Raw genomic sequence first — 13,136 nt, 5'->3', positions numbered from 1 at the left:
AATCAATGATCTCCATGCTTGGTCAATGAGAAACACATTGTCTTTAAATGTGAATAAATCGTATGCAATTTTTCTAAATAAGAATAATTCGATGCAAATAATCCCGAAAATTGGCAACACTGCGATAAAAATTGTGTCCGAAGCTGTAAGTTAACGTTTTAAAATACAATCCTGTTTCCAATTTGATTCGTATATGCTTCAGCAATGCGGGAAAAAATATAACTCTTCGACTTTAAAAAATATTTTTGGATACAGAGATGAAGATTAAACTTTTCAAGGCTTTTATTTTTCCTCATTTTATAGCTTGTGATTTTCTACTATCTCAAGTTTCCCAAGCAGTTCTAGAGAAGTTCCAGAACTTTAAAGTTTGTCATTCCTCGCCACAGATCAGAGCTATATGGCAATTCGATTTTTTAGAGGTGTGAGGTATTGAACTGCCCTTCCTAAATTTAAAAAAAACTGGAAACCTCGTTCGCAGTTTTTAAGATGATATTAATTGAGCATTTTAGAAATTAAGTTTGTTTTTTTTTGTTTAAATAACCAGTTATTTATCGAAATAAGATTCAAGGCACTTGAGTTCTATCAACGCACAAAATGTAACATTAAAAAAAGATGTAGTATCTTACGTTACTGAATAAAATTGTTTAGTAATGTAACAATAATAATAATAATTAATCGCCGGAAGGATCATAACGATATTAAAATCAAAAATATATCAGATGAGATATTCAGTTGTTCTTTTTCTGATCCTCCAAATGTTTCTTTCACAATTTTTTTTTGCATTTTCGAGCCTAATTTTTTGTTGCAAAACATTTTGAAAAGAAACTGTAGGTCTCTGGTTCTACCTTGCAACCCTGTTCAATTTGATGCCAATCCAGGGAAAGATAAAAATAAAATCAGCGTAACCTTGAACCACATCAATGACCACCAACAACATGTCGACCGCGAATTGTCCACGGAAAGGCCAACTTAAAATTCCACTGCACATATGTATGTGAAAGGTGCCTCCGAAAGGGGCGTAAGAAAAATTAAAAAAAAAAGCACGAAACATTTTGCACCAATAAAAAACGATAAAAAAAAAGTTCATACGAATTTGCCGCCAAAAGAAGGTACCGCACGAAAAAAATGCACGGCAGGTGGAAAATTTAACGATCGATAATGCACCTCGGCCATTGCATGCGCAATGTGCTGTATACTGCATTTATCGGATTCCACTCGAATGGCGCCCACACCTGAGGAATCCTAATTTAAAATTATAGACAAGCCCGCGCAGAGCCTTCCTTCAATCGGTGTGTTTCGATCGATTCGATCGTTTAGCCTATCCGCTATAATTAATATGCTCAGCCAAGCTCCACTTTAATTCGGATCGATTCGAGCAGGTCCATTTCGTTCGATTTTCGACGGTTGGGAGCTTTTAGCTTAGGGGGTTGCGTTTTTTTTTTTCGATTAAAGGGAGGGCTTCCACCTAATCCTGTCATGAGCGTTAAAGCTAAAAATTTACACCGAATCAAATTTTTCGCCATTACATCACGTAAACATGCCGGCCCAAACAATCGGAAGGAAATGGCGTTCCACTGTTTTGCGATTTTCCGCTACCACATCGTTTGGTGTTTTTGTGTGCACCGGAACCAACTTTGGACCCAAAAGCATGGGGCTTGGCCATTGTTCGAACCCCTTTCTGGGGCTAGCTTGGCCAAGAGACAAGAGCAAATGCAATTTCGAGAACCGGCAACTCTTCCACAACAATCTACAATCGGTTGTCAATAGTTATCAATATAGTAAAGTCACCCATCTTTCTCGGACGAGCAGCCGAGGTCATTTACTTTCTCGCCCGTCCGTCAATCCGTGACTAAGTTTACGCCGGACTCCGATCGTTGAAGTAATGACTTACTTTCATGCCACAACAACATTGGCAATGTTTTGAACTTGCCTATGGAGCAAGAAGGAATTCCATCCATCCATCTATCGGCTGCTGCTGGCCGCCCTGATACGGTCCGATAGTTCAATGGCTCGATAATTTTCGCTCCGGGGTGTCTTTTGAAAGTTCATTGAAGTTCTTTTTTTTCGATTGAATGCGTTTAAACGTTGATTTAATTATTATTATTGTAAAAATAACTATGATTTTTCATACGCATAATTAACATTCTAATGTTTAATACTGATTCGCAGTTCTGATTGATCTTGGTCTTGGTCGGAATCATGGCCTTAGGTCTAAAAAACTTCGTTTGGTGAAAAAGTTTTCTTATCATTTCCAGTTGTCTTGTGAATAAAAGTTTTCACAATACTGTCATCTTTACCCACTTGAATTTTAATTTTGATCAAACACGCTTTTTTCATCATTTCAAGCTGTCTTCTCAACTAGCTTGAATTGAAATGTTTCATTGATTTCCCAAAACTGTCCTCTCAACTCACTTGAATTTTCGTTTTCTGATTACTTCAGCTGTCATCACTTTGAGCTGTCCTCTCAACTCGAATTGAATTCAAAACATTCTTCGTTTTCCAAAAGTGTCCTCTCAATCTGCTTGAATTTTTCTTTTTTGGATTATTCAAGCTGCCCTCTCATCCCACTTTTTTGAGCATTTGAAGCGGTCCTCTAAACTCTTATTCTAATTATATAAGCTGTCTTCTCATCAAACCTTTTTAAACATTTCAAACTGTCCTCTCAACTTGCATGAATTCAAGGGTTTTTCATTTTCCCAAATTTGTTCTCTCAACTCACTTGAATTTCTCCTTTCTGATTACTTCAGCTGGTCTCTCAAGGCGCTGTTTTCATCGTTTGAGGCTGTCCTCTAAACTCGAATTGCATTCAGAAGCTCCTTTTTCCCAAAATTGTCCTCTTAATTCGCTTTGAAATAAATATTCAAGTTGTCCTCCTAACGCGCATCTTTTTCTCTGTTTAGTTTACTCAAGCTGTTCTCTTAACACGCTGTTTTCATCATTTCGAGCAGTCTTGTCAATTCGCTTGAATTCAAATGTTCCTTCATTTTCCCAAAGCTGTCCTCTCAACTCGCTTTGAGATTAAAATTAAAGCTGTCCACCCAACTCGCTGGAATTACTCTTTTATGATTGCTTACACTGTCCTCTCAACACTCTGTTTTCATCATTTCAAGCTGTCCTCTCAACTCAAACATTTTTTTTTCATTTTTCCAAAACTGGCCTCTCAGCCCGCTTATATTTTTCTTTTTGGATTATCTAAGCTGCTCTCTCAACCCGCTTTTTCATCATTTCAAGCGGTCCCAAAGCTGTCCTCTCAACTCGCTTTGAGATGAAAGTTTAAGCGGTCCTCTCAACTCTTCTTCTAGATATATAAGATGTTCTTTATACACGCTTTTTTCAAACATTTTAAGCTGTTCTCTCAACTAGCTTCAATTCAAATGATCTTTACTTTCCCAAATCTGTCCTCTCAACTCACTTGAATTTCTCTTTTCTGATTGCTTCAGCTGTCCTCTCAAGGCGCGTTTTACATCATTTTATGCTGTCTTCTCAACTCGAATTGAATTCAAAAGCTCTCTATTTCTAAAATTCTTCTCTTAATTCGCTTTGAAACAAATATTCAAGCTGTCCTCTCAACGCGTTTCAATTTCTCTGATTTGATTACTCAAGCTGTCCTCTCAACACACTTTTTTCATGATTTCAAGCTGTCCTCTCAACTCGCTTAAGTTGAAATGTACCTTTATTTTCCCGAAGCTGTCCTCTCAACTCGCTATAGAAATAGAATTAAAGCAGTCCAAACAACTCACTTGAATTTCTCTTATTGATTGCTTCAACTGCCTCTTAACAAACTTTTTCATCATTTCAAGCTGTCCTCTCAACTCGTTTTAATTCAAACATTTCTTAATTTTTCCAAAGCTGTCAGCCCGCTTGAATTTTTCTGTTTTGATTTTTTCATCATTTCAAGCGGTCTCAAAGCCGTCCTCTCATCTCGCTTCGAGATGAAAATTCAAGCGGTCCTCTCAACTCTCATTCTAATTATATAAGCTGTCTTCTCAACAAACCTTCTAAAACATTTCAAGCTGTCCTCTCAACTCGCTTGAATACAAATGTTCTTTGCTTTCCCAAATCTGTCCTCTCAATTCACTTGAATTTCTCATTTCTGATTACTTCAGCTGTCCTGTCAAGGCGCCTTTTTCATCAATTTAAGCTGTCTTCTCAACTCGAATTGAATTCAAAAGTTCCTTTTTCCCAAAATTGCCCTCTTAATTTGTTCTAAAATAAATAAATAAGCTGTCCTCCCAACGCGCTTCAATTTATTTGTTTTTATTACTCATGCTGTCCTCTCAACACGCTTTTTTCATCATTTGAAGCAGTCCTGTCAACTCGATTGAGTTCAAATGTTCCTTTATTTTCCTGAAACCGTTCTCTCAACTCGCTTTGAGATTTAAATTAAAGCTTTTCGCCACACTCGCTTGAATTGCTTTTTTTATTACTTAAACTGTCCTCTCAACACTCTTTTTTCATCATTTCAAGCTGTCCTCTCAACCTGCTTGAATTTATAATTTTGGATAACTTAAGCTGCCTTCTCAACCCGCTTTTTCATCATTTCAAGGGGTCATCGCAACTCGCTTGAATCCAAATGTTTTTTTTTCTAAAGCTCAACTCACTTTGAGATGAAGGTACAAGCGGTCCTCTCAATTCTTTTTCTAATTGAATTCACGCCTTTTTAAAAATTTCCACCAGTTCTCTCAGCTCGCTTGAATTGACATGTTCTTTACTTTCCCGAATCTGCTCCTCAACTCGTTTTTAGATTACAATTTAAGCTGTCCTCTTAATTCAACTAACTCTTAAATCAACTAACTGATTTAGGCAGTCTTCTCAACACGCTTTTTTCATCATCTCAAGCTATCCTCACAACTCGTTTGAATCATTTTTTTTTTTCATTTCCCCAAAGCTGTCTTTTTAACTCATTTTTTTTTTTGCTCTGATTACTTTAGCTGTCCTCTCAACTTGCTTTAAAATGAAAATTCAAGCTGTCCTTACGACTCGCTTGAATTTCTTTTTTCTGATTACTGGAACTATCCTCTCAACGCGCTTTGCCTGATTCAACTGCCGAGAAAATTTCGATCCAATTTGTCGTAATCCGTTGCCCATTTAGTGGCACTAACTACTGGCGAATCTACTCCCCAGGGCATATCTAACTCATAAACTTTGTAACAATTACTGTTGGAGTAATGAATTAAGCAGATCATCTCCCAAACTCTATAAAATTCAAAATTTGTGTTTTTAAGTTGCGTTGAGCATTAAAAAATCGAAGATTGAAAGATTGAGAATAAAAAATCAATTGAATAATCATGCGCTGAAAAAAGAGATTTAACATTACGCTCGTGTGGGTTTCGTAGTTACTAAATCTTCCGAGAGAACAAATTTCCTCAACAACCCATTAAGAGACTGGGTCAGCCAATTTCCGCGGCAGTCGTTGGTTCCGAAACAACCTGACCTGCACCGGCAGCCAGCCAGACACCGAAAATTGAAACCGGCCATTTGGCGTCGTGTCGGTAAAAAAATCAACACCTTGCGACAATTGCGTAGGTTGGCGGCATCAGGAACCACGACCCTTCGCAGTCAGTCGCACATAAATTAAGCTAATAACTCACTTTTTTTCGACATCGCCGGAGACAATTGGCCCTGCCGGATGACATCAGATGTGCAATTGAGACCAATCTTTCCTCACAACCTCACTGTCTTCGGCGAGTCTCATTATTACACCGAGCTGAGGGACTGCTGAAACGAGTCAGGTACTTACTAAGTAACTCTCGGTTTTATTTTTCCGATGAAGTAAGCACCGAGATTGCGGTTTGACAGCTGAGCGAAACTTGTTTTAACTTTCATTTTCAACAAACTGACGCAGTAGGCCTACGCCTACTATGATTGATGCAGATGTCTGATTGGTCTAGCTCTAAGATCTGTCGTTAAATGGCCGGCCGAGGAGCTGTTGATGACAGCTATAAAGCCATCAAACAGCTTCTGTTCATAAAAATAAGCCATATAACGGCACTCTCTGCGGCAACAAGTGGATCACTTTACCCACCCCCGATGACATTTGATCGGAACACCAAGTCAGATCAAGAACAAACAACCTTGCCTTGCCGCTCACGTGGTTTTCATCCGGAGAGCGGGAGGATTTACTTAGCGAGCGTTTTTAAGCAAACCTCTCGATGTCGTTAGGCTAAATTAATGCATCTGTTGTTTCCACCACTTGATATGCACAATGCAGTTGGACACGAACTTGTTGAACTTCATTCTTGTATAATTTTTCACGGAGCATTTCAGCCGTTCTAATTCTATTGTACCAACTTCTGCCGCTGCTGTGACTAATGATTGCTCGGTTGCGACTCTCATCTACTTTTAGCTCATTTACATATCTGCAGAAACTTAAGGGTTAAGCAAAATTGGAACGAGAAAGAAACAGTTTTTTTTTAACTGTAGGTTGCAATAATATTTCAGAAGACGAACTTTCAGTGTAAATTGAACCACGATTTTTGAAATATTTTACATTCATTATTGTTAAATAAAATAATGAACACCGCTGAATTTCTGCTGATGAATGCAGTTCTAAATGCCTCAATTTTCCTCAAATACTTGCAATATATTTAAAAAAAAAAAAGGTTGTAATATTCGAGAATGCATCAGAAAGTGCCCATAAACAATTGAATCATGTGAAAATTTATTGTAGAACAGAATGATGTACACAGCTGAACTTCTAGTTGACGAAAAAAGCCTGGATCGTCCCCTTCTCCCCTAAATTTAAACGATATTTTGTTGAATTGATGATTGATATTGGTTTTAACATGATTGAGGCTCTTCTCGTCGAACAGTAACTTTCAAACTAAATTCGTTTGTTACCATGAATTTTGCCTGAAATTGGGTCAATTATGTCGATTTTCCCTCCTGTTCTTTTGCATTTTCTTTTAAGACAATGATTTTTTAAAAGAATTGAATAATTAATGGGAAACTAGCAGTGTTCGGCATCGCTAATTGAAAAATTAGCGGCGCTAATCAAATCGCTAACTCATTCAAATTTAGCGATCGCTAATTAAAACCGCTAAATTAGCGGAAAAAGTTATCGCTTCAAGCTTAAAGCGCTAATCGCTAATCGCTAACTGTTGATAAACAATAACGTAAACAGGATGGCAACAGCATGGATTATGGTTGCATCTAAATTCGTTTGCTCAAATACTTTACAAACATAGTGCAGATTGTTTATTGTGCCCACTCTGTTGAAAAATCTTTATCCAGGTTCAAGGATGGAAATATTCAATCACTAGCCTGAATGTTAATGATTTTCCATCAACCTACCTTCGATTAGAAAGCATCGGCGATGCGAACGTAACCATGTGCTCGCTAGCTGGTCATCATTGGAAATCTTGAAGGAACCAACTTTCAAAAGTTACTTATGAACGAATAACAGCACATGTGGGAAATCGTAGTGAACTTGTTCAAAATTTATTTTCTCCATGCTTTTCGTGGGCTGAATGCAATCGCACATGATCGTCAATCGCATTCAGTAAACGAATATTTTCACACTCAGTAAACGATTTTTTTTACATTCAGTAAACGATTGCGTTCGGATGGTGTCTATTTCATGGCTAGTTTTGTGAACCTCCCGTTGCCGATGGCAAAATTTCCATTCAAATTTATTTAATTTCTATTTTATTTGTAGTTTATCATCACTACTTTGGCCACAAATGTTGACCGATATTGACGTTATTGGATTCATTTTGTGGGTATTTTAATGTAGTTTCTTAAAATGAACAAAAATTGGTTTTAGCGTAAAATAAATATCCCCTGGCCGGCTACTAATGAAAATGGTCCCAAGAAACAACCTCTTTTTAACCTTCCCACGCCATTCAAGCAAACTTTAAATTCGTCATAACTTTTTTGAACAAAATCGGAAAAATATGAAATTTAAAACACATTGCTAAAACCACGAGATACATAATCTGTAGAAAAAGCAACTTCCGGTGATTACCGGAAGAGCACATTTACACATTTGCCGTTCAGGTCAATATGACCCGAGAATTTGCGTGAGTTCCTCAGATGATATATGTTGACCGATTGATTTTTGATTCATTAGTTAGGAAATTTATTCTAGTGAATCTTTAAAATATCAATTGATTATCCGAACGACTGGATTCAGCTTCGAACGGAAAAAAACCCCGAAAATGATATCTTCTCGGAATTCTCATATCTTCTCATCGCTTAAAAATTTTTCTATGAGTTCAGAGTCGGAATTGATCTATCTATATAAATAAAAAGCAATTTCTGTGGGTTTGTTTGTCCTCAATAGGTTCAGCCATCTTAAGAGCTAGAGAGCTGAAATTTGACATGGATACTCATTAGGACCAGGAATGATGAAAAATGTTTTCAGATTTTTGGATGACCCCTTCTAAAGGGGGTCGTCCATACAAGACAAATATTGTTTTCGTGATATTGACGTTATTTTTCGTCGGGTTGTGACAAAAATTTGCACACAGGGGTATAGAGAGATGAGGAATTGATTCCAGGTATTGAATATTGTGTAAGGGGTCGGCAAAAGGGGTCGTCCATATGAATTGTTCAGTGTTTTTGCTATATTGACGTTATTATGCATTGGATTGATATGAAAATAAATATTTTCAAAACACAGATTTGGGAAAAAATAATATCCAAATAATTGTTATTTATTATACATTTGAATTAAGTTTTCTTTTCTTAATTTTCAACAGAAAGATTGATTGAAAAATTCTGCTGTAGTGTTTTGCATTCGCTACAAAAATAAATCGCGATTTAACATGTGAATTTTTAATTAGGTGAAAAAAATAAAAGATTTTGTTTTAAGAACACAAAAAACATCAGAATTGAAAAACATAGACAAACCTAATAAAAATATTTTTAAGAATTTTAATAGTTTGACAAAAAATCTAGGTAAATTATATTGAAAAATTGAAAAAAATGTTCTATAAAATTCAGTAAAATGATTTGAAATTTCAAACATGAAGATTAACAGACAAGTTTTTAACCATTTAAAAAGGATTAAAAAATCTTCTTACCACTATAAAAACTTATTCAAAGAATTTAATTGATAAATCAAGGGAGAAGCATTTTGGAAGATTTAAGCGTCTTAAACTCGAATCTTTTGTCAAATTTGGACTTTCACATTTTGTTTTGGTGATATGGAGTTTTAAAATGAGTCAGTTTAAAGTGGAATCATTCATTGATAACTGATTAACTATCAAACCTACATTTGAGAAGAAATTTGATTTTGATTTTGCTTATTATACTTCATTTAATTAAGAAATAATATTTTGATAATGATGATCTTAAAAAGAAAAATTCAACGGTTTTTAAAATTTGGAAAAAAATAGTAGGTACAAGTATTTTTGACATTACTGCAGAAAGTTTAAAGAAACATTATTTCATTTGACAAATTTGTTGAAACCTGCATAACGATGAGACTTATGCTTTAAAAATATCTAAAATTCATTTTTTTAAATTAAAATTTAACTCAGGCTCAAATTGGAAGATATATTACAAACCATTAGAAGCTTACTGTTAATTTCTATTACTTTATTATATTTTCAATAAATCTCTTCTCATAAATAACTTAGTATGAGACATTGTCAAAAAAAGTCGTTTTCAATGTTCAAAATCAGCCTTTGATTTGATTGTTCATTGCATCAAAATCAAAAGTTCACTCTTTAATATTTCAGTTAATTATTTGATTATCAACTTATATACACTTATTTTTTTAAATCTATAATAAAAGCAGCTGCCTGGCCAACCGTCGTATAATTTATTTTTATCAATATTATTTTAAATTAATTTCATTTTCATTTGCTGGAATGCAATAACAGGAAGAAAGGATGGATCTTGATTTTTTGTACACCATAAGATCTGAGCCTGTGCTTTTATTTGTGGTCCCGCCTCCTTTCAATGAGAAATCCTCAAATCTTTCATTGCATTTTCTCAATCCCACAGATAGAATTTTTTTTATAGATAATTATTAACATTTATTATTCATATATAATTAGATTTCAATATAAAGTGAATTTTTTTCACAAAAATTATTCAAAATCCTCACTCAGGATTTCAGCCACTTTTGGAAGAAAATCAGGATTCAATTTAAGCAAAAGAGCATTTTCAACAGAGCTGGTTGTTAAATTTGTTCTTTTTTCGTTCAACATCAATTTCAGCGCACTGAAGCCTCTTTCTACGGACACTTGTGTTGCCGAGCTTGATAACACAACCATAGCCATTTTAAAGATATCCGGATTTGTGTATCTTTGGGCTTCCCAGTATTCAATCAGATTGAATTGAATGAGCTTTCCATCATTTTCGGAGGAAGGGCGAGACGTTTCTACGATTGGAACCTTTTCTCTCATTTCCAGCTGCTTAATCTTTTGTTTCAAAGAACTTGAGCTAGTGGCCGTCGTGCTGGAAATCGTCGAGTCTTCGTTGAAAATTGTTGCCAATATTTGCTCTAGGTCATCTTCTTCGGCATCCTGGAGAACAGAATCTCGAGATTCTTCACTGTTATGTCCGTTGAGACGATCATTTAATTTCACAAGGAAATCCTGGAAAAAAATTGCGATGTGATATGATATTCTATGACAATTTTCACTGAAATATGTTTAAAACATTGTGTTTGTTTATCTTTGGCGATATGACTCTTCTTACCTGGACGAGTTCTTTGTTTTCAGAAGAAATTCTTTTCGACCCCAAAAAATTGAAGCGCGGGTCTAAATAGAGGCACGATTGAAAGTGCATAGTTGAAGTTAACTTCTGAAGGCGTTGGTGAAATGCTCCTAACAATTTTTGAGCTAACGAGTTGTTATGCAACTTTGTTAATTTTGCCTGACAAATGAGCCAGTAGGCATAAAAATCACTCAAAGTTACGTGATGTTTTTGTAGTTGCAGCGTCAATATAAACGGCGCATCGAAAGCCTCGCAGTATTTCTCCATGAATTTCCAATGCAATGTGAAATCTGTAATTTCAATTTAAAAATGAGCTAAGATTAGAAATAAGCAAAAATAAGACAAATCAACTCTATAATTTTTCATTCTCTATATGCTTCTAGAACACTATGAAACTTACCTATTTCAGCATACGATTTTTTCAAAAGTTTGAAAAATGGTTTTTGAATATAAAGCGATTTTAACATGGCAAACGTGCTGTTCCACCTTGTTTTGTTGCTCAGCGGCGGCAAATGAGCTTCGTGCAATTTTAAAAATTTGTTATATTTTTGTTGCCGCAATTTGACAACCAATTTTTGAATATTAAAAATACGCCGCTCGTAAGCTCTTTGCACATCCCACACAGCAAGTTGTGCTGTGTGGGCTGCACATCTCACGCTCCCTAAAATGTTCGTCATTCTTAAATCGAATCCATCTGGAGGGGTTTCTTCTGAAATAACAGTAGCACCTTCTTGTCCTCTACAAAAGTCATCGTCTTCTTCATTTTCGCCATTTTCAATACAATTTAAAACAGTAATGGCAGCATTTTCATTGCCCGTATTGTTGACCGTTTTATCATTGTCAAGGTTCTCCTCCTCTTCTTCCTCTTCTTCCTCTTCCTCAGAACGGTGTTCAAAAAATGAATCGTAAAGGGCTATAATGTGACCTTCTGTTAAACTTTCTTTCATTTTTTTCACTGATGCAACCATATTGGCACCATTGTCATGAGTGACTGAGTATAGTTGCCCAATATCAAACGCTTTCTATTAATGTTTTCAAATTTTCTTTAGTTTGTCTTTCTCTAGTTTCTTTTATAGCTAAAACAAGATAAAAAACATACTGATGAAAAGTGTAGGTGAGAGCACACATTAAAAAAAAAACAAATCTTATTGATAAAAACAGAGAATTATTTCTTATTGATGGGAGACTTTTTTCGGAAAAGCTTAAGATAGTATAATTTGCGCCTTTATTAGCTTATACAAGTTTACTTACCGAGATTCCGAACAATTACTTTTCCTCCAACTATAACTCGGGCAAAAACACCAACAAAGTGGCGATGCCCCCTGGATGCTCCATCAACCTCGATGGAGATCAATGGTTGTTGATTTAGTTCCGCTGTGATGAGCTCTCTCACTTTGGAGGCTGACTCGTCGACCAAACTTGCAACAGTTTTACGGTTGACGGTCAGTCCTGCAGCCTGATACAGAGGCCCAACAAGCGTTTTGAAGCCAGTCATTTCCGGAAACGAATAGGGAAGGTGGTTCACCGTGGCGAGCTGCATCGTCCCAAGAATAATGTTTTCCTTTGTCGTGTTGACGGTGAGTTTTCGGGCCTTTTTTTTCGATGGTTCGGATGGATTTTTCTGCGATGGCAATAACGGTAGTCCGAGAGCAGCAAAAACTGTCGGATGTTTCGCAAAGATATGCCGCTTAAAATTACTCGCATTAAAATGGTTTTGTGAATAATTGCAGGTGCCCTCCACTTTGCAAAAATACACCCCTTCGATCTCCTTTATGACCTTCACAAGGCAGTCCTTTTGCGTGAGATGACGCTTCATACTGAAAATTAGTTTTAAACGAAAAAAATACAACTATGTCATTTTTCTCGTTCCCTTCCCGCGCCGTTCGAAATCGTTACTTAAAATTCGTTATATTAAAAAATATTTGAAACCTGATATCCGATCGATAAATTTTATTTGCATTACTTTGCAGCTATCCCTAAATCTGAACTTGATTTTCTCTAAATTATTGAAAATAGAATTAAGGATTAAGAATTCAGAATTTACAGTTTTTAAATTAAATTCTAAATTCTGGTTTCTGCATTCAGAATTAAGATAAAAATATTCACCATTCAAAATTCAGGGTCAAGAGCTTGGATGCTAGGATCTTAATCTAATTTAGAGATAAGACTTTAGAACTCTAAATTTAGAATTTAGAATTTAAAATTTGGAATTAGAATTCAGAATTTAGATTTTAGAATTTAGAATTCAGAATTTAGAATTTTAAATTTAGAATTTAGAATTTAGAATTTAGAATTTAGAATTTAGAATTTAGAATTTAGAATTAAGAATTTAGAATATAGAATTTAGAATTTAGAATTAAGAATTTAGAATTTAACTGTTTTTAGACATTTTTATCAATTTGCATTTTCTAAGGCAATTCCTAAACTTACGTTCGGCTTTGCACTGGATTTTGAGTATCTTAACA

The 13,136-nt window shown here is 35.4% G+C and overlaps 1 protein-coding gene and 1 pseudogene across 7 annotated transcripts in view; one reads left to right on the top strand and one right to left on the bottom strand.

Annotated features, from left to right (window-relative positions):
• LOC129757165 (mucin-2) overlaps positions 1–13,136 on the top strand; it is an 81,773-nt gene that overhangs the window by 17,844 nt on the left and 50,793 nt on the right. The gene's annotated exons all lie outside the window — the stretch shown is intronic.
• LOC129751988 (uncharacterized) lies at positions 10,041–12,487 on the bottom strand (annotated as a pseudogene).

This window comes from Uranotaenia lowii, chromosome 3, assembly GCF_029784155.1.
Source record: "Uranotaenia lowii strain MFRU-FL chromosome 3, ASM2978415v1, whole genome shotgun sequence".
NCBI classification, from domain to species: Eukaryota; Metazoa; Arthropoda; class Insecta; order Diptera; family Culicidae; genus Uranotaenia; species Uranotaenia lowii.
Note: the sequence above shows the minus strand (reverse complement) of the source record. Positions and strands in the feature narration are given on the sequence as shown.